General features: G+C 46.3%; 1 protein-coding gene across 2 annotated transcripts in view; it reads left to right on the top strand.

Moving 5' to 3' along the window:
- Nucleotides 1–13,230: 13,230 nt before the first annotated feature.
- Nucleotides 13,231–24,592, top strand: part of LOC111547037 (general transcription factor II-I repeat domain-containing protein 2B) — a 63,248-nt gene continuing 51,886 nt past the window's right edge. For both annotated transcript variants that reach the window (XM_023218664.3, XM_023218663.3), the window contains exon 1: nt 13,231–13,645. The gene's annotated coding sequence lies outside the window, so the exon portion shown is untranslated. The remainder of the gene's footprint in view (nt 13,646–24,592) is intronic.

Here is a 24,592-nt window from a genome sequence, read left to right as displayed (position 1 = left end):
TGGCTGACCTACTTTCATTTTTTACATTCAGGGTTTCGTTTGTTTGTTTTGAGACAGAATCTTGCTCTGTCACCCAGGCTGGAGTACAATGGCGTGATCTTGGCTCACTGCAACCTCTGATGCCCGGCTTCAAGCAATTCTCATGCCTCAGCCTCCTGCATAGCTGGGACTACAGGCGCCCGCCACCACACCCGGCTAATATTTTGTATTTTTAGTAGAGATGGGGTTTCACCATGTTGGCCAGGCTGGTCTTGAACTCCTGACCTTGTGATTCGCCCACCTTGGCCTCCCAAAGTACTGGATTACAGGCGTGAGCCACCGCGCCTGGCTATATTCAGGTTTAGAGTTGACTTTTATGAATGGAATGATGCCAGGCAGCATACTTATTGATAGTTTTTCCAAAGGCATGTCAGATTGTCCAAAATAATTTATTGGCTAGTAAGGACTTTATCTGAAGATTCAAGATGCCATTTATAACATATGGTTAATTTCCAAAAATACATAGGTCAATTTTATGGAAACTATCTATTTCTACTGCTTTACTCTTATACTAATGTAATGAGGTTTATCACGGCTGCAACTTTATAATATGTTCTGATTTTTATTCATTCAAATGTCTTCTTTGTTCTTGTCTATTCTTTTACAAAAATGCGTTTGCTATTCATAACATTTACTTTCATATAAATTTTGTTTATTTATTTATTTTTTGAGACGGAGTCTCGCTCTGCCGCCCAGGCTGGAGTGCAGTGGCAGGATCTCAGCTCACTGCAAGCTCCGCCGCCCGGGTTCACGCCATTCTCCTGCCTCAGCCTCCCGAGTAGCTGGGACTACAGGCGCCTGCCACCTCGCCCGGCTAGTTTTTTTTTTTTTTTTTTTTTTTGTATTTTTTAGTAGAGACGGGGTTTCACCGTGTTAGCCAGGATGTGTTAGCCAGGATGGTCTCGATCTCCTGACCTCATGATCCGCCCGTCTCAGCCTCCCAAAGTGCTGGGATTACAGGCTTGAGCCACCGCGCCCGGCCTCATATAAATTTTAAAATAATCTTGACAAACTGCATTAAAAATTCCACAGGGATTTTGATTGAAATTACATTAAATTCATAGGCTCACTGTGAGAAATTAACTAGGAGAAATCACATTTTACAATCTTCAGTCTTCCCATTCAGAAATGTGGTACCTACTGGCCCAGCGTGGTGGCTCTGCCTGTAATCCCGGCACTTTGGGAGGCCGAGGTGGGTGGACAACTTGAGATCAGGAGTTCAAGACCAGCCTGTCCAACATGGTGAAACCCCGTCTTTTCTAAAAATACAAATAAAATTAGCCAGGCATGGTGGGGCACACCTGTAATCACAGCTACTCGGCAGGCTGAGGCAGGAGAATCACTTGAACCCGGGAGGAGGAGGTTGCAGTGAGCTGAGATTGTGCTACTGCGCTACAGCCTGGGTGACAGAGAGAGACTCTGACTCAAAAAAAAAAAAAAAAAGAAAAAAGAAACATGGTACTACTCATGTTAAGATTGGCTTCCAGCCGGGCGCGGTGGCTCAAGCCTGTAATCTCAGCACTTTGGGAGGCCGAGACGGGCGGATCACGAGGTCAGGAGATCGAGACCATCCTGTCTAACAGAGTGAAACCCTGTCTCTACTAAAAATACAAAAAATAAATAAATAAATAAAACTAGCTGGGCGAGGTGGCGGGCGCCTATATTCCCAGCTACTCGGGAGGCTGAGGCAGGAGAACGGACGGCGTAAACCCGGGAGGCGGAGCTTGCAGTGAGCTGAGATCCGGCCACTGCACTCCAGCCTGGGCGACAGAGCGAGACTCCGTCTCAAAAAAAAAAAAAAATAATAATACAAAAGACTGGCTGGGCAAGGTGTCGGGCGCCTGTGGTCCCAGCTACTTGGGAGGCCGAGGCAGTAGAATGGCGTAAACCCGGGCGGGGGGAGCTTGCAGTGAGCGGAGATCTGGCCACTGCACTCCAGCCTGGGCGACAGAGCCAGACTCCATCTCAAAAAAAAAAAAAAAGATTGGCTTCGGTCATCTACTTCAGTGGATTCAACTCTCTGCTTGTAGATAAATTATTTCCATTTTCTGAGAACATAATCTGCCTATTTTTTAGGACAGTGGTCTCCAAATTATTTTGATTACACATTCCTGGTCAGGCGTGGTGGCTCACACCTGTAATCCCAGCACTTTGGGAGACCAAGGCAGGTGGATACCTTGAACCCTGGAGTTTGAGGCCAGCCTGGGCAGCATAGCAAAATCCTGTCTCTACAGAAAAATACAAAAATTAGCCTATAGTCCCAGCTACTCAGGAGGCTGAGATGGGAGGATTGCTTGAGCCCAGGATGTGGAGGTTGCAGTGAGCCAAGATTGTGCCACCGCACTCCAGCCTGAACAACAGAATGAGACCCTGTCTCAAAAAAAAAAAAGGGAGCTTAAATTGATTCTTTTTTTTTGAGACCGAGTTTTGCACTGTTGCCTAGGCTGGAGTGCAGTGGTACATTCTCCATTCACTGCAACCTCCACCTCCAGCATTCAAGCAGTTCTCCTGCCTCAACCTCCCAAGTAGCTGGGATTACAGGCACCTGCCACCACACCCCGCTAATTTTTTGTATTTGTAGTGGAGACAGGGTTTCAATGTGTTGTCTAGGCTGGTCTTGAACTCCTGACCTCGTGATCCAAGTGTTGGGATTATAGATGTGAGCCACTGTGCCTGATCAAATTGATCCTTCTGAGTAAAATTTGTGAGCATGAAAAAATACATACAAATTATTTACATACACTATTATACTAATACATATTTTATAAAATATACAAAGGAATATTTTGAATATGATAAAGATTAAATAAATAATAGTTTTATTTTTCCCCTTAAAAGTATTTTTATTTTAAATGTTTGTAGGAAACGATAGTCTTAAAGCAAATATTTTATTTTCGTTTTTAATCCATTCGCTCTCATTAAGAACAGTAGTGGTGGCTGGGCGCAATGATTCACGCCTGTAAGCCAGCACCTTGGGAGACAAAGGCAGGTAGATCACCTGAGGTCAGGAGTTTGAGACCAGCCTGGCCAACATGGCGAAACCCTGTCTCTACTGAAAATACAAAACTATCTGAGTGTGGTGGCACATGCCTGTAGTCCCAGCTACATAGGAGGCTGAGACAGGAGAATGGCTGGAACCCAGGAGGTGAAGGCTGCAGTGAGACGAGATCACGCCACTGCCCTCCAGCCTGACCCAGACAGAGCGAGACTCCGTCTCAAAAAAAAAAGAAAAAGAAAGAAAGAAAAGAAAAAAACAACTTTAAAGCAAATATTTTCTTGTGGTTTTTAATCCATTTGCTCTCATTAAAAACAGTAGTGGTGGCTGGGTGCAGTGGCTCACACCTGTAATCTCAGTACTTTGGGAGGCTGAGGTGGGTGGATCTCTTGAGACCAGGAGTTCGAGACCAGTTGGGGAAAAAAACCAAGCGAAAACTTTTTACTCCTAATAGAAACTCTGTAATCAATGAACAACAATTTCCTTTCTCCTCTTCTACCCAGTTCCTGGTAACCTCTAATCTACTTTTTGTGTCTATGAATTTGCCTATCCTAAGTACTTCATATAAGTAAAATAACACTTCTTTCTTTCTTTCTTTCTTTCTTTCTTTCTTTCTTTCTTTCTTTCTTTCTTTCTTTCTTTCTTTTTTAAAGAGACAGGGTCTTGCTCTGTTGCTCAGGTAGTACAGTGGCATGATCACAGCTCACTGCAGCCTCAAATTCCCGGGCTCAAGGGATCCTCCCACCTCAGCCTCTCAAGTAGCTAGGACCATGGGCACACACCACTACACCCAGTTAACTTTAAAAATAAATATTTTTGGTCGGGCATGGTGGCTCACACCTGTAATCCCAGCACTTTGGGAGGTGGAGGCAAGCAGATGACCTGAGGTCAGGAGTTTGAGACCAGCCTGGCTGACATGGCGAAACCCCGTGTTCACTAAAAATACAAACAATTAGCCAGGCATGGTGGCGGGTGCCTGTAATCCCAGCTACTCGGGAGGCTGAGGCAGGAGAATTGCTTGAACCTGGGAGGCGGAGGCCTCAGTGAGCCGAGAGCATGTTATTGCACTCCAGCCTGGGCAACAAAAGCGAAACTCCATCTCAAAAATATAAATAAATAAATAAATAAATAAATAAATAAATAAATAAATAAATAAAAATGTTTTTGCAGGGGTAAAGATGTTATCTCACTATGTTGCCCACGCTGATCTCAAACTCCTGACCTCAAGCAATCCTCCCATCTCAGCCTCCCAAAGCAACATTTGTCCTTTTGTGTCTGTATTACTTCATGTGACATAATGCTGTCAAGGTGCTTTCATGTTGTAAGATGTAGCACAATTTCATTCCTTTTTTTGTTTAGTCTCAGCTCACTGAAACTTCTGCTTCCCGGTCTCCTGCCACCACTCCCAGCCATCCTCCCACCTCAGCCTCCGGAGTCATTGGGACTACAGGCAAGCACCACCATGCTAGGCTAATTTTGTATTTTTAAACAGATACAGGTTTTGCCATGTTGCCCAGGCTGGTCTCGAACTCCTGAGCTCAGGCGATCCACCTGCTTGAACTCCCGGGCTCAAGTGGTCTGCCCACCTCAGCCTCCCAAAGTGTTGGGATTACAGGCGTGAACCACCACACCTGGCCCTTTGCCTGTTTTATTTTATTTGGGAGACGGAGTCTCACTCTGTCATCCAGGCTGGGATGCAGCGGCACAATTTCAGTTCGCTGCAACTTCTGCCTCCCAAGTTCAAGCAATTCTCCAGCCTTAGCCTCCTGAGTAGCTGGGATTACAGGCATGAGTCACCACACCAGGCTAATTTTTGTATTTTTAGTAGAGATGGGGTTTCACAATGTTGGCCAGGCTGGCCTTGAACTCCTGACCTCAGGGGACCCTCCTGCCTTGTCTTCCCAAAGTGTTGGGATTACAGGCGCGAGCCACCGTTCCCAGCCCCTTTCCCCATTTTAGAATTGGGTTGTGTGGGGTATTGTTGTTTCTGCTGTTGTTGAGTTATAGGAGTTCTTTATATATACTGGATATTAATCCCTTATCAGATATATAATTGACAGATATTTTCTCACATCCTGTGGGACTCTGTTGATGGTGTCCTTTGATGCACAAATTTTTCCATTTTGATGAAGTTCAATATACCTATACCAAATCTAATGTCACAAAAATTTCCCCCATTTGCTTTTAAGAGTTTTACGGTCTGGGCATGGTGGCTCAAGCTTGTAATTCCAGCACTTTGGGAGGCCAAGGTGGGCAGATCACTTGAGCCCAGGAGTTCAAGACCAATGTTGGGAACATGGTGAGACCCCATCTCTACAAGAAACAAAAACAAAAATTAGCTGGGCATGGTGGCACACACCTGTACTCCCAGCTACTCAGGAGGCTGAGGTGGGAGGATCATTTGAGCCTGGGAAATTGAGGCTGCAGTGAGCCATGATGGTGCCACTGTATTCCAGCCTGGGTGACAGAACAATACCTTGTCTCAAAAAAAGAAAAGAAAAGAAAAGAAAAGAAAAGAAAAGAAAAGAAAAGAAAAGAAAAGAAGGGAGGGAGGGAGGGAGGGAGGAAGGAAGGAAGGGAGTTTTGTAATTTTGGCTAATACATTTAGCTCTTTTACCCAGTTTGAATTAATTTTTATATATCATTCAAGGTAAGGTAAAGATGCCACTTCATTTTTTTGCATATGGCTATCCAGTTTTCCCAGCACCATTTATTGAAAAGACTGTCCTTTCTCTATTGAATGGTCTTGGTAACCTTGTCAAAAATCATCTGACCATATGTGTAAGGGTTTATATTCTGGATTTCTATTCTATTCCATATGTCTGCCTTTATGCCAGTACCAACCTGTTTTGATTACAGTAGCTTTTAATAAGTTTTGAAATCAGGAACTGTGAATCATCCAATTTTGTTTTTTCTTTTAGAAACTATTGTGGCTATTCATCATCCCTTGGGATTCCATACACATTTTTTTATGAGAGAGTCTCACTCTGTTGCCCAGGCTGAAGTGCAGTGGCATGATCTCAGCTAACTGCAACCTCCGCCTTTTAGGTTCAAGCAATTCTTGTGCCTCAGCCTCCTGAGTAGCTGGGATTACAGGCACCCACCATGATACCTGGCTAATTTTTGTTTTTGTTTTTTGTATAGATGGGGTCTCACCACATTGGCCAGTTTGGTCTCAAACTCCTGGCCTCAAGTGATCCGCCCAACTCAGCCTCCCAAAAGTGCTGGGATTACAGGCATGAACCACCGCGCCTGACCTGTAGAAAGGTTTCTAACTATAATTTGTTTTTTTTTTTTTTTTTTTGAGACAGAGTTTCACTCTTGTTTTCCAGGCTGGAGTGCAATGGCACGATCTCAGCTCACCACAACCTCCGCCTCCCAGGTTCAAGCGATTCTCCTGCCTCAGCCTCCCGAGTTGCTGGGATTACAGGCATGCACCACCACACCCAGCTAATTTTGCATTTTTAGTAGAGATGGGGTTTTGCCATGTTGGTCAGGCTAGTCTTGAACTCCCGACCTCAGGTGATCCGCCCACCTCGGCCTCCCAAAGTGCTGGGATTACAGGTGTGAGCCACTGCACCCGGCCTAACTATAATTTCAATGTCTTTAATATTTATAGAGCTATTCAGGTTATCCTTTTCTTCTTGAATGAGCTTTGGTAATTGGTGTCTTTCAAGAAATATGTCCATTTCATCTAAGTTGTTGAACTTAATACCATAATCTTGCTTATAGTTTTCCCTTATTGTCTTTTTAATGCCTGTAGAATCTGCAGTGATTTCATCTCTTTAATTCCTAAAATTGGTAAGTTGTGTCTTCATTTTCTTTTCTGTCCAGTCTAGCTAGAAATTTGTCAGTTTCATAAACCATCCCACAAAAGCAGCTTTGGGCTCACTGATTTTCTCTATTGTTTTTTCTGTGTTCTGTTTCATTGAGTTCAGATTTTACCTTTATTAGTCCCTTTCCTCTCTCCTGCTTAATTTGTATTTAATTTTCTCTTATTTTTCTTGTGTCTTAAGTAGCTGAATTTATTAATTCAAGACATTTCCTTTTTCCTACTATAGGTGTTCTGTGCGGCATTTCACCAATTCTGACGTGTGCGTGTTTTTTTATTTTCATTTAGTTCAAAAGACTTTCTAATATCCCTTTTCATTTCTTCTTTATTCCATAGTTTATTTAGAAGTGTGTTATTTGATCTCCAAATACTTGGGGATTTGTCAAGCACCTTCTGTTATTATTTTTTTTCCTTTTCTTTATCTTTCTTTCTTTCTTTCTTTCTTTTTTTCTGAGACAAGATCTCACTCTGTTCCCCAGGCTGGAGTACAGTGGCATGATCTTGGCTCATTACAACCTCCACCTCCTGGGTTTCAAAGTGATTCTCCCACCTCAGCCTCCCAAGTAGCTGGGACTTACAGGCGCTTGCCACCATGCCTGGCTAATTTTTCGTATTTTTAGTAGAGACAGGGTTTCACCATGTTGGCCAGGCTGGTCTCCAACTCCTGACCTCAAGTGATCTGCCCGCCTCAGCCCCCCAAAGTGCTGGGATTACAGGCGTGAGGCACTGCATCTGGCCTGGTTTATAGTTTTTATTATGTTTGGACAATTGTCTCTCCTCTCCTCTGCAGATTTCAATTATTTGTGTATTAGATTACTTGAAGTTGTCCCAAAGCTCATTAATGCTTTTTTTTTTCTTTTTTCTCTGTGTGTTTTTCTCTTTCTGATAGTTACTATTGCTGTGCCTTCAAGTTCACTAACCTTTTCTTCTGAAATGTCTAATTTGTCATTAATCCCATCCAGTGTACTTTTTAGAAAAAAATCTCGCTGTAGGCTGGGTGCAGGGGCTCACGGCTATAATCCCAACACTTTGGGAGCCTGAGGCGGGAGGATCACTTGAGGTCAGGAGTTTGAAACCAGTCTGGCCAACATGGTGAAATCCCATCTCTACTAAAAATACAAAATTAGTCGGGCGTGGTGGCATGACCTGTAGTCCCAGCTACTTGGGAGGCTGAGGCAGGAGAATCACTTGAGCCTGGGAGACAGAGGACGCAGTGAGCTGAGATTGCACCACTGCACATCAGCCTGGGCAACAGAGCTAGACTCCGTTGCAGAAAAAAAGAAAACCTTGACCAGGCACGGTGGCTCACGCCTGTAATCCCAGCACTTTGGGAGGCTGAGGTAGGCGGATCACAAGGTCAGGAGTTCAAGACCAGCCTGGCCAATATGGTGAAACCCCATCTTTACTAAAAATACAAAAATTAGCCGGGCATGGTGGCAGGCGCCGTAGTCCCAGCTACTTGGGAGGCTGAGGCAGGCGAATGGCGTGAACCTGGGAGGCAGAGGTTGCAGTGAGCCAAGATCGTGCCACCACACTCCAGTCTGGGGGACAGAGCGAGACTGTGTCTCAAAAAACAAAAACAAAAAAAACCTCACGTAGGTTTTATCTATAGAAGTTCAATTTGGGTCTTCTTAATATTTCCCATGCCTCTACTTAACTTTTGAGCATTTGAAATAGTTATAATGATTGTTTTAATGTCCTTTTTTGCTAATACTAATATCTGGGTGAGTTCTGGGTTGATTTACATTGTTTATTCTCCTCATTACGAGTCACATGTTCCTGTTTCTTTGTACGTCAGTAATCTGCTTGGACACCAGACACTGTGAATTTTACCTTTGTTGAAGCTGGATATATTTGTATTACCATAACTCTTCTTGAGCTTTGTTCTGGAATACAGTTAAGTTACTTGGAAATAGGCACAGTGGCTCATGCCTGTAATATCAGCATTTTGGGAGGCAGAGGCAGAAGGATCATTTGAGGTCAGGAGTTTGAGACCAGCCTGGCCAACATGGTGAAACCCCATCTCTTTTAAAAATACAGAAAACTTAGCTGGCTTTGGGAGGCCAAGGCGGGCAGATCACGATGTCAGGAGTTCGAGACCAGTCTGGCCAACATAGTGAAACCCTGTCTCTACTAAAAATACAAAAAATTAGCCAGGTGTGGTAGAGTGCGCCTGTAATCCCAGCTACTCGGGAGGCTGAGGCAGGAGAATTGCGTGAACGTGGGAGGCAGAGGTTGCAGTGAGCTGAGATTGAGCCACTGCACTCCAGCCTGGGCAACAGTGCAAGACTCTGTCTCAAAAAAAAAAAAAGCTGGGTATGGTGGTGCACACCTGTAATCCCAGCTACTAGGGAGGCTGAGGCAGGAGAATTGTTTGAACCTGGGAGACAATGGTTGCAGTGAGCCGAGATCATGCCACCGCACTCCCGCCTGGGAGACAGAGTGAGATTCCGTCTCGAAGAAAAAAAAAATTACTTGGGAACCATTTGATGCATTCAATTCTTGCTGTTATGCCCTGTTAGGTGGGTATTAGGCAGTGTGCAATCTAAGGCTAATTTTCCCCTCTAATGAGGCAAGACCTTGCTTAGTCCTCTACCCAATGACCTGTGAATTCTGAACAGGCACCATTCTTGGCCCTGAGTGTCAAGCACTATTTCAATGCATTCAGATGGTTCTTTCCCTAGAAGCAAGTATGTCACACGTGTGTGCTGATGTACTCTGCTACATATCCAGGGGTTTCTCTGCAGATCTCTAGGGTTCTGTCTCTGTGCAGAACTCTCTCTGTGGTACCCTTCCATATAAGCTGCAGTTACCTTGTTCTTTCTGGACTCAGCTCTGTTACAACCAAAGAAGTCAGCTGGCCTCTTAGTTCTCCAGCTAAGCAATTGCAGGGCTCACCTCACGTTTACCATCTCTCCAACACTATCTTTTGTCACCTAATGTCTAGTGTCTTGAAAAACACATTGCTTCATGCATTTTTTTGTTTATTGTTGCAGCTGGGAGGGTAAATCTGGTCTTTTGTTACTTCGTCTTGGACAGAAGTGTAAATTAGGACCTTTACTCTGAAATGGACATTTTTGAGAAGAGTGAAATGAGTTACATTTTACAAGATTCTTCTTGTTACTGCGTTGAGAATGGAAGAGGGTTAAGGAAAGAATTAAAGAGAGAAATTAGGAGTCTATAGCAAGAGACAGTGTTGGCTTGGACTCGCGAGGTGGTAGTGGGGGCCATCAGAAAGTGGTAGAGGCCAGGCTCGGTGGTTCATGCCTGTATTCCAACAGTTTGGGAGGCTGAGGAAGGAGGCAGGAAGATCCCTTGAGAACAGCAATTTGAGACCAGCCTGGGCAACACAGGGAGACCCTATCTCTACAAATATATATATATATATTTTTTCGTAGAGACTGTCTTGCTCTGTCACCCAGGCTGGAGTGCAGTGGTGTGATACCGGCTCACTGGAACCTCCACCTCCTGGGTTCAAGCAATTCTCCTGCCTCAGCCTCCTGAGTAGCTAGGACTACAGGCGCCTGCCGCCACTGATTTCTTTTGTATTTTAGTAGAGACGGGGTTTCACCGTGTTGCCCAGGCTGGTCTCAAACTCCTGAGCTCAGGCAATCCAACCCCCTTGGGCTCCCAGAGTGCTAGGATTGTAGGTGTGAGCCACCACACTCAGCCTCCATAAATTTTTTTTTTTTTTTTTTTTTTTTTGAGATGGAGTCTCGCTCTGTTGCCCAGGCTGGAGTGCAGTGGCGTGATCTTGGCTCACTGCAACCTTCGCCTCCCAGGTTCCAGAGATTCTCCTGCCTCAGCCTCCCGAGTAGCTGGGATTACAGGCACCCACCACCACACCCAGCTAATTTTTGTATTTTTAGTAGAGACAAGGTTTTACCATGTTGGCCAGGCTGGTCTTGAACTCCTGACCTTGTGATACGCCAACCTCAGCCTCTCAAAGTGCTGGGATTACAAGCGTGAGCCACTGCGCCTGGCCAAATAATTTTAAAAATTTGCCGGGTGAGGTGATGTGCGCCTGGGGTCCCACCTACTCAGAAGGCTGACGTGGGAGGACTGCTTGAGTGCAGGAGGCTGAGGCTGCGGTGAGCTATGATTGTACCACTGCTCTCCAACCTGGGTGACGCAGCAAGTCCCTCTCCCCTCAACATACATAGCAGTAAAAAAAAGAGAGAGGCAGAGAAAGTGGTAGAATCTGGGCAAAGTTAAGAGCTGCCGGAGGTGTCTGAAAGAATGGTGTGGGATGTGGGAGGAATAAGATGCTTCCAAGCCTTCTGGCTTGAGTAAGTGGAGGAATGGAGTTTCATTCATTGAGCTGGAGAAGACTGCAGGAGAAAGTGTGGGGAGCATGAGACATGTTCTTCTTGGGATGCCTATTCTCCAAGAGAAAAAAAGTTTTTCTTAAGTCACTGTACAAGTGAAGATTTCAAAGCAGGCAGTGGAGTAGATGTGGAGTTTAGGGGAATGGTCTGGGCTGGAGATAAATATTTGGGAGTCATAACGATATGAAAATGTAACCTTAAAATGTATTTAAGGCTCTCAGACTGGAGGAGATTCATCTAAGGAGTGAGAGCAGACAGCAGAGAGATCCAACACTGAAGTCTTACACCTGCACCATGTAAAGGCTGGGAAAAAGAGAAGGACCAGCAGCAGCCACAAAAGTAGGCAGAACACCCAGCAATGTCTCAACAAGGACTAAGTGGGCCGGGCACGGGGCTGCATGCCTGTAATCCCAGTGCTTTGGGAGCAGAGACGGGAGGATCGCTTGAGCCCAAGAGTTTGAGACCAGCCTGGGCAGCACAGTGAGATCCTTGTCTCTAGAAAAACAATTTTAACTAGCTGGGCATGGTGGCACCTGCCTGCAGTTCCAGCTACTCAGGGGGACTGAGGTGGGAGGATTTCTTGAGCTGGGGAGGTTGAGGCTGCAGTGAGCTATGATCACATCACTGCACTCCAGCTTGGACAACTGATCAAGACCCTGTCTCAAAAGGAAAAAAAAAATTTTTAAATGTGAAGCAGGCTGGGTGCAGTGGCTCATGCATGCCTGCAACACCAACACTTTCAGAGGCAAAGTGGCCCTTCAGCCCAAGAGCTTGAAGCCAGCTTGGACAACAAAGTAAGACCCCAGTCTCTACAATTTTTTAAAAAATTAGTCGGGCCTAGGGGTGAATGCCAGTACTCCCAGCTACTCAGGAATTTGAGGTGGGAGGATCACTTGAGCCTAGAGTTGAAGACCAGCCTGGGGAACACACACTGTGTCCCTACAAAAAATTTAAAAATTAGCCACTGTAATCCCAGCACTTTGGAAGGCCAAGGCAGGAGGACTGCTTGAGCCCAGGAGTCTGAAGCTCCACTGAGCTAGGATGACACCACTGCACTCCAGCCCGGGCAACAGAGACCTTGTCCCAAAAGAAAGCAAAAAGAAAAAAAAAAAAAAAAAAGGGCAAAAAAACGTTAATTCTGAGCCATGGGTAAACAATTTCTCTTATTCTCTTTTTGAGATATTTAAAAATAAATATGTGGCTAGGCGCGGTGGCTCACACCTGTAATCCCAGCACTTTGGGAGGCAGAGGTGGGCGCATCACCTGAGATCAGGAGTTGGAAACCCCGTTTCTACTAAAGATACAAAATTAGCAGAGCGTGGTGGTGCAGACCTGTAATACCAGCTACTCGGGAGGCTGAGGCAGGCAAATCCCTTGAACCCAGGAAGTGGAGGTTGTAATGAGCCAAGATGGTGACACTGCACTCCAGCCTGGGCAACAAGAATGAAACTCCATCTAAGAAAAAAATACATATATAATTCAGTCAGACTACTATAATGTCCGACTATGCCCATGATTGGCTGGTGATGCCACCCACCCTATCAGAAAGGGTCAGGACAGGATGCTGCAGTTTATCACAAACAACTAGAGGACTTTAAGGCCCAGATTCACCGGTTACTCGTGGTGATCTGCTCTGCAGGTACAAACTGCAATCACGTAAAAACAGAAAAGAAGAAGAAGAAGAAGAAGAAGAAGAAAAGACCAGGCGCGGTGGCTCCTGCCTGTAATCCCAGCTCTTTGGGAGGCTGAGGTGGGCGGAACACCTGAGGTCGAAGTTTGAGACCAGCCTGACCAACATGGAGAAACCCTGTCTTTACTAAAAACAGAAAATCAGCCGGGCTTGGTGGCACATGCCTGTAACCCCAGCTACTTGGGAGGCTGAGACAGGAGAATCGCTTGAACCCGGGAGGCCGAGGTTGCAGTGAGCCAAGATCGACTCATTGCACTCCAACCAGGGCAACAAGAGTGAAACTCCGTCTCAAAAAAAAAAGAAAGAAAATTAAATAACAGCAAGCAACTGCATGCACGTTTGAGGGCGGTGTCCGGGGTGAGAAAGGCCCCGCCAGCAATCCATGCCACAATCAGCGATGGCTGAGCGGGTCTGGACCTCGCGGGACCGGGATGCACGCCTCCAAGCAAATGCACAGCGCGGCTAAATTGGATTCGACAGCACCGGAAACGGCGACTCCCACTTGGGGCGCTGCGGACACACGAGTCGAGGCTGCCTTCCAGGAAGCAAACAAAAAAAGGGGGGAAAAGGGGGGGAAAGAAAGAAAGAAAGAGAAAAAGGAGGGCGAGTGGCGAGCAGGGGCCTCGGCCGCCGCCCACACGCCCCGCAGCGTGCTCGTCCCCCGCGCAGGGCTCCCAGCTGCAGCCCTCGGCCAACAGCCACTCCCGGGTGGCCCAGGCCTCTGACTCCGCGGCCGGCCCGCCGCGGCCCGGCGCCCTCAGGTGCGTACCCCGCCCCCGCCGCCGCCGCCGCCATTAAGGGCGGGTTGCCTTTCGGAACGTCCTACTCCCGAGGGCCTGGGGAAGGGAGGCCATCCGGCCGCAGCGGGAGGTGGCACCCCGGCACCCCGAGGCGAGGCTCCCCCGAACCCCGTTCCCCGCGGGCAGGACCAGAGGTGTGAGGGTGGGGGTGGGGAAGCCTTGCCGCGGGGGCAATGGTCGTACGCACGGAGCGCGCATCCCTCTCCTTCCTGATTGGCCGAGCAGTGGTGTGCGTGACGTCACGCTCCGCCCGGCGTACGTGCGGCGCTCGCGCTGCGTGCGGACGCGCTTGATTGGTTAGGTGAGGGGGCGGGGCCGCCGCTGTTACCAGGCAACTGCTCCTCGGATCCGCCCCCTGACGTCGCGCGTGTCCCGAGGCCCAGGTTGTGGGTTTTGTCCGTCGATATGGTCCTCGCGACGGTCTCCGAGGATCTGTTTGTTGGCGAAAAACCAATCTAGACTCCCAAGGAAAAAGGTCGAGGCCCGGGAATTTCCCGTTGCAATTCTGGTTTCGAGTTCAAGGGGGAAAAAGGCTCGCAGGGCTGTATTCTCCACCCCTCAAGCCCACGCTTTCTTGTTTCTTAATAACAGCTTCGTTGAGATCCATTGTAAAATTCACCTTTTAAGAGTGAATAATTCAGTGCACAGAGTTGTGCAACCTTTGCCACTAATTGCAGAACGTTTTCAGCACCCGAGGAGAAGAAACTCCAATCCCATTTGGCCGTCATTCCCCGGTCCCCACCCTGTCCCTACCCCCAGCCCCTGGCAATCACTTTTGTCTCCATGGATTTGCCTATTCTGGACATTTCGTGTGGTTAGAACCATCCCAAGTTTTTTGTGTGTCTGGCTTCTATCCTTCTTTATGGCTGAATAAAAATCCATGATATGAATACACAGCACTTTGATTTTCCATCCATTGATGGCTATTTGGGTCATTTCCACCTTTTGGCTGTTATGAATAATACTGGTATGAACTTTGGTGTACACGTTTTTGTGCGGACATTTGTTTTCAATTCTCATAGGTGTATACCAAGGACTGGAATTGCTGGGCCAAGCTTTGTGTTTTAAGGAAAATAAAAAATCGTGTTTTAGGTTCGTGCTGGTAATTTGAAGTAAGCAGATGTCTAGATGTAAGCTTGGAAACTGGCCAGTTGGAGATTGCTCACGGCTGCAATTGAAGACTCCAGCAGCCTTTTCTCCTCTTTGCTTCCATTTGGAGAGGAAGGCATCATAGGCTGTGTGACTTCCGTGGACGCGGTGCTTGGCACCAGCTTGCAGTTGGGATCAATCTTCAGTGGCGATTTGGAGTGGGTCACGGTTCTTCCTGCCTGTCTGCCTGTTTAGTCCCTGACGTCTGCTCCCCAGGGCCCTGGCTCTTCCCCCACGCCTTCAGCCTGCACAGTCCCTTCTCTCATTCTCAGGCTGCAGAACCTGGAAGTACAGTTTTCCCCCCTTACCCGCTGTTTCAGTTACCTGAGGTCAACCGTGGTCTGAAAATATTACATGGAAAATTCCAGAAATAAACAATTCATAAGTTTTAAATTGCACGCTGTGATGAAATCTCGCGCTGTGCAGCCTGGCAGTGAATCGTCCCCTTTGTTCAGCGTCCCCACGCTGTGGGCGCTCCGCACCCATAGTCACTTAGTAGCTGGCTCGGTTATCAGATCGACTGTCACAGTGTCCCAGTGTGTGTGTTCAAGTCACCCTTATTTTCCGTCATAATGGCCCCAAAGCACAAGAGTAGTGATGCTGGGAATTTGGATAGGCCAAAGAGAAGCCGTAAAGTGCTTCCTCTAAGTGAAAAGGTGAAAGTTCTCGACTTAATCAGGAAAGAAAAAAAATCCTATGCTGAGGTTGCTAAGATCTACGGGAAGAATGAATCTTCCATCCGTGAAATTGTGAAGAAGGAAAAAGAAATTTGTGCTAGTTTTGCTGTCTCACCTCCAACTGCTAAAGTGACGGCCACAATGCGTGATAAGTGCTTAGTTAAGATGGAACAGGCACTGCATTTGTGGGTGGAAGAGATGAACAGAAAACGTGTTCCCATTGACAGCAACGTGTTGCGCCAGAAAGCCTTGAGCCTATACCAAGACTTCAGCAAGGGATGCTCTGAAACTGACACCAAGCCATTTACTGCGAGTAAGGGATGGTTACACAGATTCAGGCATAGATTCTCACATCATTACAAGACAAAGAAGAAGGGTAAGTACGTTACAACAAGTTATATTGAGAGAGAGAGAGAGAGATCACATTCACATAACATTACAGTACTTGATATACTTATTCTATTTTATTGTTGTTACTTTCTTACTGTGCCTAATTTATAAATTAAAATTCATCATAGATGTGTATGTATAGGTTGAACATCTCTAATCCAAAAATCCAAAATTTGGTCTGTTCCAAAATCCAAAACTTATTGAATGCTGACCTGATGCAAGTTGAAAATTCTATATCTGTCACCTTTGCCTTTTTTTTTTTGAGACAGAGCTTTCCCTGTCACGCAATACTTTTGAGTGAAGTATTGCGATATCAGCTAACTGCAAGCTTCACCTCCCGGATTCAAGCTATTCTCCTGCCTCAGCCTCCAGAGTAGCTGGGATGACAGATGTGCACCACCACGCCCAGCTAATTTTTATGCTTTTAGTAGAGATGGGATTTCACCATGTTGGCTAGACTGGTCTCAAAATCTTGACCTCAGGTGATTCACCCACCTCAGCCTCCCAAAGTGCTGGGATTACAGGCATGAGTCACTGCGCCTGGCGGGCCTTCTTTTTTTTCTCTTGAGACAGAGTCTTGCCCTGTTGCCCAGGGTCTCACCCTGTTGAAATGGTGGGATAACAGCTCACTGCAGCCTCGACCTCCTGGGCTCAAGCAATTCTCCCATCTCAGCCTCCTGAATAGCTGGGACCACAGGCATGCACCCCCACACCTGACTAATTTTTAATTTTTTTGTAGAGGCAGAGTCCCATTATGTTGCTGGGCTGGTCCCACTATATTGCCCGGACTCGCCAACATGGTGAAACCCCGTCTCTACTAAAAATATAAAAATTAGCCAAACGTGGTGGTGCACACCTGTAATCCCAGCTACTCGGGGGGCTGAGGCAGGAAAATCGCTTGAACCTGGGAGGCAGAGGTTGCAGTGAGCCCAGATCACGACACTGCACTCCAGCCTGGGCGACAGAGTGAGCCTCCATCTGGAAAAAAAAAAAAAAAAAAGAACATAATAGATTTAGGGTTTGGCACTATTTGCAGTTCCAAGCATCCACTGAGGGTCTTGGAACGAGTCCCCCTGAGGTAAGGGGAAGACTCCTGGCCCTTCATTTCTCTTGTCCTCCCAGTTGATTCATCTGCATTCCTACATGCCCTGGGCCCATTTCACGGGTATCTGGCTTCTTTTACTGTATTGCTTGTGATTCCCCTACACTCCTTGCCATCGGTATACATTGTTTTGGGGTAGGGGTGGGGACGGAGTCCTGCTCTGTCACCCAGGCTGAAGTACAGTGGCACGGTCACATCCCACTGCAACCTCTGCCTCCTGAGTTCAAGAGATTTTCCTACCTCAGCCTCCTGAGTAGCTGGTATTACAGGAGTGCGCCACCATGCCCAGCTAATTTTTTTTTTTTTTTGAGATGGAGTTTCGTTCTTATTGCCCAGGCCGGAGTGCAATGGCACGATCTTGGCTCACTGCAACCTCCGCTTCCCGCGTTCAAGCAATTCTCCCTGCTTCAGACTCCCAAGTAGCTGGGATTACAGGTGCCCACCACCACACCTGTCTTTTTTTTTTGTATTTTTAGTAGAGACAGGGTTTCACCATGTTGGCCAGGCTGGTATGGAACTCCTGACCTCAGGTGATCTGCCCACCTCTGACTCCCAGAGTGCTGGGATTACAGATGTGAGCCACCTCGCCTGGCCACTAGTATACGTTTTTACATTGCAGGTGCTTAATACATTTTTGTTGTATGGTGAATCGTGTACTCTTGAGTTTGTACTTGTAGGCTGAGCTGTGAAGCAGGTAGAATTTATTAATTAAAACTAAGCCCTGCGGCTGGGTGTGACGGCTCACACCTGTAATCCCAGCACTTTAGGAGGCTGAGGCAGGAGGAACGCTTGAGTCCAGGAGTTCAAGACTAGCCTGGGCAACATGGTGAAACTCCATCTTTACAAAAAAAAAATAATAATAATACAAAAGTTAGGTGGGTACAGTGGTGTGCACCTGTGGTCCCAGCTACTTGGGAGGTTGAAGTGGGAAGATCACTAGAGCTTGGGAATCCCAGGCTGCAGGGAGCTATGATCATGCCACTACACTCCAGTCTAGGTGATAGAGCAAGACCCTATCTCAAAAGAAAAAAGCAAAACAAAACAGAAAACAAGCCCTGAGTCTGGGCGCAGTGTCTCATTCCTGTAATTCCAGTATTTTGGGAGGCTGAGGCAGGAGAATGGTTTGAGCCTAGGAGTTCAAGACCAGCCTGGGCAGCATAGTGAAACCTTGTCTCTACAAAAAAATAAAAATAAATAACAAGTTAGCCATTCATGGTAAGCTGTGATCTTACCACTGCACTTCAATCTGGAGAACAGAGCGAGACTGTCTGAAAACCAAAACAAAACCAGAAAACTAAGCCCTTTAAAACCTGAAAAATTAACCTTTGGAAAGGAAAATCTAGAAATGGGTTTTAAAAATAAACCAGGCCTCTATTTCAAGATTTCAGAGTTGTCATAAAGGCAGTGGATGACATTCCAAACGATAAAAGATTGTAAGGGATAGATACAGATTCTAGATCAGTGATGGGCAAACCTTGTTTGTAAGGACAGTAAATATTTTTGGCTTTGGGGACATGGGGTCTTTGTCACATGCATGCTAACCTTCCTTTGCAGGAGAGCAGCTGTAGACAAGATGTAAACAAGTGAATGTGACTGTGTTCTGACAAAGCTTAATTTACAAAAATAGGCTGCCGTCTGGATTTGACCTGTAGGCTGGAGATTTTTCTAGGTACTTGCTTTTCATTAGTAAAATATTACATTAGAAGGACAGAAGGTCCTCCAGGATTGCTGGGAAAACAAAATGAGATTTGGAAGTTTTTGGAGTTTACATCTACAGTTTTAAAGGAACAAAAAGTGCTGGGCACGGTGGCTCATGCCTGTAATCCCAGCACTTTGGAAGGCCAAGCCAGGCAGATCACCTTAGGTCAGGAGATCGAGACCAGCCTGGCCAACATGGTGAAACCCCGTCTCTACTAAAAATACAAAAATTAGCGGGGTGTGGTGGCATGCCCTGTAATTTCAGCTACTTAGGAGGCAGAGGTTGTAGTGAGCTGAGATTGCGCCACTGCACTCCAGCCTGAGCCACAAAGCAAGACTCCATCTCAAAATAAAAAAGCAAAAAGTTAAGTACTGTGTAAAAATCTGTCATCGCAATAAATGGTGCTGGCACTTCAGATGTGAGTAGGAAAATGGTTAATAACTATGTCAGCTTTGGGAGATTTTATTCTGTGGTACAAGTTCTTACAGTCAAGGATTTTGAGCTTTATTAGAGTGCAGTGAAATTTTCTCAGGAAAATGTACTTGGGACGGGAAACACTGTGTTGGCTTATAGTCATATTTCATTATTTTCAGTTTTCTATTAATGCATGCTGTGTTCCAAATCATAAAATATAAAAGACAACATTCCTGCCTCCATTTGTTGTTACGTACAAAAGGCAAAGAAAGTACAATAATTACGAAACACTCAGCCCAGCACAGTGGCTCACCCCTGTAATCCCAGCACTTTGGGAGGATGAGGCAGGAGATCACTTAAGCCCAGGAGTTCGAAACCACCCTGCGCAACATGGTGAAACCCCCTCTCTACAAAAAATACAAAAATTAGCGGAACATGGTGGCGCATGCCTGGGATTCCAGCTACTCAGGAAGCTGAGGTGGGAGGATCTCCTAAGCCCAAGGAGGCAGAGGCTGCAGTGAGCTGTGATTGCACCACTGCATTCCAGCCTGGGTGACAGAGTAAGACCCTGCCTCAAAAAACGATAATAATTATTATGAAACACTTGTTTTTTCAATGATTACTAGTAGCATAGTTGACGCCCACTGATAGTATCTTTTTCGAATTCCACCTGGTGTCATCCTGCCTATTATTTTATTCTTTGTTTTTTTTTTTTCAATTTTTTTATTTCTATTTTTGTTTGTGTTTTTATTTTTATTTTCTTTTTTGTTAAAAAGCAGACTTTTGACATCAGAACCTGTTTAGGGATTACTGTGGTATAATATTCTGGGGGTGGGCCGGGCGCAGTGGCTCACACCCGTAATCCCAGCACTTTGGGAGGCTGAGGCGGGCGGATCATGAAGTCAGGAGATCGAGACCACAGTGAAACCCCGTCTCTACTAAAAATACAAAAACTTAGCTGGACGTGGTGGCGGGCGACTGTAGTCCCAGCTACTCAGGAGGCTGAGGCAGGAGAATGGCGTGAACCTGGGAGGTGGAGCTTGCAGTGAGCCGAGATTGTGCCACTGCACTCCAGCCTGGGCAACAGAGTGAGACTCCGTCTCAAAAAAAAAAAAAAATTCTGGGGGTGACAGAACTGTTTTATACCTTGATTTTAATAGTAGCTATATGACTTTATATATGTCAAAATTCATAGGGGCCAGGCAGGTGACTGACACTTGTAATCCCAACACTTTGGGAGGCCAAGGCGGCAGATCACCTAAGGTCAGGAGTTCGAGACCAGCCTAGGCAACATGGTGAAACCTTCTCTCTAATGCATTTGCATTAAAAAAATATGCAAAAAATAAGCTGGACATGATGGCATACGTCTGTAGTCCCAGCTACTCAGGAGGCTGAGGCATGAGGATTGCTTGAGCCCAGGATGGAGAGGTTGCAGTGAGCTGAGAGTGCTCCACTGCACTCCAGCCTGGGTGACAGAGTGAGACCCTGTCTCAAAAAAGAAAAAAAAAAAAATCATAGAACTGTACGCTGAAAAGGGTGAACTTTGCTATAAAAAAATTATAGTTAAATATTAAATCATTTTTAGCTGACTCTGAGCACACTACCTATGTGTCAGCCCTGCTCTACAAGGTGCAGAAAAAAACATTAAGTGACATAAACGAGTATTTCACCTTTATAATTAAAGAAATGAAACATATCCTCATCTAGTCTGGTTTACATCAGATAAAAGAATTTTTATTGGGCCGGGCGCGGTGGCTCAAGCCTGTAATCCCAGCACTTTGGGAGGCCGAGATGGGCGGATCACGAGGTCAGGAGATCGAGACCATCCTGGCTAACACGGTGAAACCCCGTCTCTACTAAAAAATACAAAAAATTAGCCGGGCGAGGTGGCGGGCGTCTGTGGTCCCAGCTACTCGGGAGGCTGAGGCAGGAGAATGGCGTGAACCCGGGAGGCGGAGCTTGCAGTGAGCTGAGATCTGGCCACTGCACTCCAGCCTGGGCGACAGAGCGAGACTCTGTCTCAAAAAAAAAAAAAAAAGAAGAATTTTTATTTAAAAACTGTTTCCTTTATGTTAGGCTGGGCGAGGTGGTTCATGCCTGTAATCCCAGCACTTTGGGAGATCAAGGCAGATGGATAATTTGAGATCAGGAGTTCAAAACCAGCCTGGCCAACATGGTGAAACCCTGTCTCTACTAAAAATAGAAAAACTAGGCCGGGTGCAGTGGCTCACGCTTGTAATCCCAGCACTTTGGGAGGCCGAGGCGGGCGGATCACGAGGTCAGGAGATCGAGACCATCCTGGCTAACACGGTGAAACCCCATCTCTACTAAAATTAAAAAAATTAGCTGGGCACAGTGACACATGCCTGTAGTCCCAGCTACTCAGGAGACTGAAGCAAGAGAATCACTTGAACCTGGGAGGCGGAGGTTGTGGTGAGCTGAGATCAAGCCGCTGCACTCCAGCCTGGGCAGCAAAAGCAAAACTCCATCTCAAAAAAAAAAAAAGAATTTTAATCTTTTTTTAAATCTCACAGGAAATGGATTGCATGATTGTTTTGACCATTTTTCTTCATGCTAAATAAAGTACGCAGACTTAAGCATTGAGTTAAGAGATCGGTGTTTTGATTGCCTTTTGGTCGGCATCAGGGAGAGACCTCTCTGAGTTTGGAGGCTGTTTTAAGGACGCAGGGTGCCATGATTCTAGTAATTGTGTGTGTGTGTGTCTGTGTGTGTGTGTGTGCATTTCACACAACAACCCATACATAAATATCTTATAATTCATCTTCCAGGCACTTGAGAATGAAGAGACCACTGTTACAATAATTTCACTGGCAGGGCGGGCATGGGCTGGGGCTGCCTCACCTAGGACATGTGGTCACCCGCCTTATTTTCCCCTCCTGGGGCCTTTCTTCTGTTTGCCCTTCTGCTCCTCCACTGCGGTTGCAGCCTCTGCCATTCCTTAAACCACCTACACACCCCCCAGCAGGCTCCCATGCTCTCTGTATCCTTTCACGGAAAATAATATTTCCCTTGGAGGGTATGTGAGTTTTAAATTGGGTGATTATAAAAGCATCGGCGTGTAGAATGTAGTTCAGTACATGTTAATTTTCTTTTTTTCCATCCAACCTCTCTTTTATTTGATTTTTTAAAATCTCTTTGGCCGGGCGCAGTGGCTCACGCCTGTCATCCCAGCACTTTGGGAGGCCAAGGAGGGAAGATCACTTGAGGTCAGGAGTTTGAGACTGGCCTGGCCAATGTGATGAAACCCTGTGTCTACTAAAAATACAAAAATTAGCCAGGCATGGTGACCCAAGCCTGTAGTCTCAGCTACTTGGGAGGCTGAGGTAGGAGAATTGCTGGAACCTGGGAGGCGGAGGTTGCAGTGAGCTGAGATCGCACCACTGCATTCCAGCCTGGGCAACAGAGTGAGATTCCGTCTCAAAAACAAATAAATAAATACAATAAAAACTGTTTCATTGTGATATAATTCACATACTTATACAATTCACCCATTTACATGGTGGCTCATGCCTGTAATCCCAACACTCTGGGAGGTTGAGGTGGAAGGATCGTTTGAGCCCAGGAGTTTGAGACCAGCATGGGCAACATAGTGAGACCTCTTTACAAAAATAAAAAATTAGCTGAGTGTGGTGGCACAGGCTTGTCGTCTTAGCTACTCTTGAGGCTGAGAAAGGAGCATTGCTTGAGCCCAGGAGGTCAAGGCTACAGTGATTGCACCACTGTGCTCCAACTATGATCATGGCACTGCACTTCAGCCTGGGTGACAATGAGACCCTGTCAGAAAAATAAATAAAAATTTAAAAAATAGTGGTGGGCACAGTGCCTCACACCTGTAATCCCAGCACTTTGGGAGGCCGAGGCAGGTGGATCACCTGAGCTCAGGAGTTCGAGACCAGCCTGGCCAACATGGCGAAACCCCATCTCTACTAAAAATACACAAAATTATCCAGGCATGGTGGTGCATGCCTGTAATCCCAGCTACTCAGGAGGCTGAGGCACCCAGAAGGCAGAGGTTGCAGTGAACCATGATTGTGCCACTGCACTCCAGCCTGGGAGACAGAGCAAGACCCCGTCTCAAAAAAAAAAAAAAAAAGACAATTAAAAAAAAAGTGTACCGTTCAGTGGTTTCTTAAAATATATTCACAGAGTTGTACAACAATCATCAGTCAATGTTTTTTTGTTTTTTGTGTGTGTGAGACGGAGTCTGGCTCTGTCACCAGACTGGAGTGCAGTGGCGGGATCTCAACTAACTGCAAACTCCGCCTCCTGAGTAGCTGGGACTACAGGCGCGCACCATGACGCCTGGCTAATTTTTGTATTTTCAGTAGAGATGAGGTTTCACCATGTTGGCCAGGATAGCCTCGATCTCTTGTCCTTGTGATCTGCCCACCTCGGCCTCCCAAAGTGCTGGGATTACAAGTGTGAGTCACCGCACCCTGCCATCACAGTCAATTTTTGAACATTTTCATCACTCTGAAACCTTTTACCCTTTAGCTATCAACCCCAAATAACCACTAATCTAGTCTCAGTTCCTATAGATTTCCCTATTCTAGAAATTTAATATGAATGGAATTACATAATATGTGATTCCTTTTTAAGTTGAGGGGATTCATAAAAGGTCAGAAGTGAAAGAAACAATCATAGGAAGTAGTTGATTGAGCCAGGTGCAGTGGCTCACAGTTGTAATCCCAGTAACTCAGGAGGCTAAGGGGCGAGGATGGCTTGAGTCTAGGAGTTGGAGGCTGCAGCAACCCATTATTGAGCCACTGCACTCCAGCCTGGGTGACAGTGTGAGACCCTGACTCTTAAAAATAAAAAAGCCAATCAGGAGCATTGACTCATGCCTGTGATCCCAGGGCTTCGGGAGACCAAGGCAGGTAGATCACTTGAGGTCAGGAGTTCGAGACCAGCCTGGCCAACATGATGAAACCCCATCTCTACTAAAAACACAACAAAATTAGCCAGGCATGGTGGCAGGTGGGTGTCTGTAATCCCAGCTACTTGGGAGGCTGAGGCAGGAGAATGGCTTGAACTCGGGAGGCGGAGGTTGCAGTGAGCTGAGATCACACCACTGCACTCCAGCCTGGGCAACAGAGCAAGGCTCCATGTCAAAATAAAATAAAATAACGCTGGGCACGGTGGCTTATGCCTGTAATCCCAGCACTTTGGGAGGCTGAGGCGTGTGGATCACCTGAGGTTAGGAGTTCAAGACCAACCTGGCCAACATGGTGAAACCCCTGTCTCTACTAAAACATACAAAACTTAGCTGGGCCCCATGGCAGGTTCCTATAATCCCAGCTACTCGGGAGGCTGAGACAGGAGAATTGCTTGAACCCGGGAGGCAGAGGTTGCAGTGGGCCGAGATTGTGCCACTGCACTTCAGCCTGGGCGACAGAGTAAGACCTTGTCTAAATAAATAAATAAATAAATAAATAAATAAATAAATAAATAAATAA

The sequence above is a fragment of the Piliocolobus tephrosceles genome, chromosome 8 (genome assembly GCF_002776525.5).
Source record: "Piliocolobus tephrosceles isolate RC106 chromosome 8, ASM277652v3, whole genome shotgun sequence".
Lineage (NCBI taxonomy): Eukaryota > Metazoa > Chordata > Mammalia > Primates > Cercopithecidae > Piliocolobus > Piliocolobus tephrosceles.
Note: the sequence above shows the minus strand (reverse complement) of the source record. Positions and strands in the feature narration are given on the sequence as shown.